This window comes from Engystomops pustulosus, chromosome 2 (genome assembly GCF_040894005.1).
Source record: "Engystomops pustulosus chromosome 2, aEngPut4.maternal, whole genome shotgun sequence".
Taxonomy (NCBI): domain Eukaryota; kingdom Metazoa; phylum Chordata; class Amphibia; order Anura; family Leptodactylidae; genus Engystomops; species Engystomops pustulosus.
This window is the reverse complement of record NC_092412.1, coordinates 193776689-193780231: the sequence shown is the minus strand read 5'-3', so window position 1 is coordinate 193780231 and position 3543 is coordinate 193776689. Positions and strand designations below refer to the sequence as shown.

Genomic DNA, 3543 nt, shown 5'->3' with positions numbered 1-3543 from the left:
AGGTTAAGGTAGCAGTCCTATGCAAGGAAAGAAAGCAGGCAGACTGCAGCAGTTCTGTGTAATATATGTGGTCTAGTATCCCAGCAGTTCTGTGTAAACTTAACACTGTACTGTTATGCCCAATAGCTCCCTATGTATGTAGTGATCTATTTTTTTTATTTATTTATTACTAACTTAGGACTGCTGCAGATTTTCTAGTTATCTATGGCATTATTGGGCAGTTTGCATTTTAAAGTGCAATTCAATTTAAAAGCACTAGAGAGGAGTTACTTCTGATCAGGAACGAGTTTGAATTGCCTTATTGGCACTTTGCAATACGTAGGTACATTTTGCGTTTCAGTTTAGGCACTCGGTCTCTAAAAGGTTCGCCATCACTGCCGTAGAGGGATGTATAAAAGAAGATAACAAAAGTTAAAAAGATCTTGCATTATTTGTTAACACAATAGTATGAACTCCAATAGCATTAGTAGAAGTTTATGTAAAACATATTCAGTGCACTCTGTGGAATTCAATAGTATATTCTCTGAATTTTCAATCCATGCCACCAATCTGCCTTAGTCATGGTCTTTTGACGTATCACCAAGACAATTTGACTGCATGTCTTCATCTTAATATGTGGTGCCACACCAGATGCTTTCCTCTTAAATAACTGGTCCGAATCTGTAACTTGTCAAGTGTACTAAGCTCCTATTCCTTCACTTCATTCTTGTCCTCTTCAGTGTCTGAATCCTCTTCTTGGTAATCTGTTGGAGGCCAAAACCAGGCTTTTCCTGGAGAGCATACTCGATTCTGCTCATTCAGCTGCAGGCATGCTCTTTGGCTTCTTCTGAGGTCACCTTCTAACTTCTGCTCCTTTTTCTTACTTCTCATCCTCAACCTGAAGTCATTAGTAGCTTGTTCTTCTGCTTGTTGTCTCTTTTAAATCTTTGATCTGAAGTTTTAAAGATCTTCTTCTGCTTTCTGTTTCTTCATTTCTTCATGACCGATGCCGCTCCGACCCATTTTAATATTCAGTGCGACTGCTTCAACAATGCCTTCACTTTTCTTACCAAGTGTTTCCACGTTCCCCATCTACTGCAGTAACCCAAAGCCCTTGTTCTCATTGTTCAGCGCCTCATTCAGTGCATTCTCTTTTTACCTTTTCTACCTCCTTTGGGCACTTGTGAATGTTCTTGACATTGCTTTCCTTTTGCTTCTGTTCCTTCTCTAAGGATTCTATGACTCTCCTTGGCATAGGGATTCCTGGTTTAACATCTTGTATGCTAATTTTTATCAAGGTTTCCTAATACACAGTAGGTGTAAAAGAGAGTGAATGTAGACAGAATTTAGTGGACAGATGTTTTATACCGATAACCACATCTATGTTATTGATAGAGGGTTGGGGAGAGACAGCACCACCTTTACCCTTAGGGTATGCCAGTTATTGCAGCTAAATCCCATTTACATTAAGACCCTCTTTAATCTTGAGTAATCTTTTTAATCTGCATTGTTCATTCTCACTACAAACTAGAAGAAATAAGGTACTGAATCTGCAACAACGATCCAGATTACAGCACAGCACACATAATAGATGTCAGGATCCCGGCACACCTCTTGATTTAAGACTTTTAAGACTCCAAAGTAATTGGCCAAAGTTGTATGGGATCTTTTCTTTTGTTATCTGTAGTATTTTTAGGATCAACTTAGTAAACATAAAATATACAAGCAATTAAAGAGGGTTATGATAAGTCCCTGGATTGTGCATAAACTGCAGGCTTTTTTGATTGCTTGTTTTCGAATATGATAAACTCAGTTTATAGGAAACCGACCAATGGGAATTTAACTATTACAAATGTAGGTTCTTCCTTTTGTCCTCAGCTCTAAACTGTTTTCCTTTAATCCTTGGCTGTTGCCAAAGCTGATATAAACTTCATCTAGCAAATATGTTTTATATATTATCAGCAGAGGCTACTGGGGCATGGAGAATGGGGCATGGAGAAGTCTTTATGTGCTGTGAGAGCAAAGGCTACTCCACACCCCAATAGCCACTGGGGCCTGCCTCCTTGCAGGTCGCCTGATCTTGCGTGATCTAGCTGTAGTCTTGCCGCCAGGATCTTCAGATATCTATGCATGCGCAGTTCTGCATACACTCATGCCTATGTAGAGCCATATATCATTGCTGGTGCCGGCATTGAAGCAGGAGCTACTGTGCATGTGGGACTAAAGCTCGTGCATAACCAGGCGTGGGATCCAAGTGGGTTGCCCAAGCTCGGAAGAACTAGTTTTTAAAAACATGTCCAATCCGCCATAGAAGATGTGGTTCCCACCCCGTACTTACTGCAGCAGAGCACAGGCGCTTTAAGCTCCTGTGCTCCGTTACTATAATTGCATCACACAGGCCGACACCATGCGGCTGGTTTGATGATTGATCCAGCACAGGCGACAGCAATGGTGACCTGGCGCAGGTGGAGATGTGACATGTCCTATATTTCGCCATATTATGGCGGCTGCCCTGCACTGCTCTATGGAGAGGGGAGATCAGCACTCATCCCTCTTCCTCTCCAGCACACTGCGGCCAGCCATTCGTGCTAATGTACCTTTAGATGCACAGGTTTTTCTGTTGTAAATGGAATCCCCTTCCTCCACAATGATCACAAGTTGAGAAATAAGTGGCTGCCCAAGCTTACCAAAAACTAAACACAGTTATCCATGTGAACAGTGTCTGGTACACTGTGTGGTAGTGAACTGCAGTGGTATTAACAGTACATCAGAATGAGTTTTCACTGTATAACTCATTTGACTTACTATGTCTGTTTGGATACATATTGAACTCCGCCACAACATTCTAAATGTATGAAAATGTTAATACTATAAAAACTTTAAAAACACAGTTTATAAATTTACATACATATTTACCCTGATTAGGAAACTTCAGTAATTGAGATGCAGAAGGAAACCTTTTTGATCAGCATAAATTAAAATGCAAAATGTAACTGTACTTTTAAATCATGTATAATTCATGGAATAACACACTGCAGGAGGAATAATTAAAAACTCAAGAGGGTATCATTAATAGCTGAGCCACAACGACGCAGCACAACTATTATTTGCTAGAAAGGCCAACTATCATCAAGAACAGTTTTCTTGTAACAAGAACATGAGTGTTCATGAAATGATAAATTGTAAGATACATCATCATGTTAAAAAAATGTTGGTAGCTTGTTAGTGTTGATGTTAAATACATTAAGGTGAATGCTGTAGCTACATAGGCTATGAAAAGGAAACTTTTATGCCCCAGCTCTTAACCATTGAATTCAGGTTATTTAGTGACATTGCCCTCATTCTATCTTTATTTGCAAAAGAGTGCCTCATTGCAGCAAGTCAGTTTATAGGGCACATTTATTAAAAACAGTGCCTGAATGTCTGGTCGGAATGCTCGTAGACCAGAACGGAACTGACTTGCTTAAATTTTGGTCTGTAAGACTTAGGGCCAGTGTTAGGGGTGTACAAGTGTGTAAGGGAAAAGTCTCTTTGGGAAGAGTCTGTGGACCCTCTGGACCACCA

General features: G+C 40.1%; 1 pseudogene; it reads right to left on the bottom strand.

Moving 5' to 3' along the window:
* Positions 1-554: 554 nt before the first annotated feature.
* LOC140116684 (G patch domain-containing protein 11 pseudogene) lies at positions 555-1002 on the bottom strand (annotated as a pseudogene).
* Between the last annotated feature and the right edge of the window lie 2541 nt (positions 1003-3543).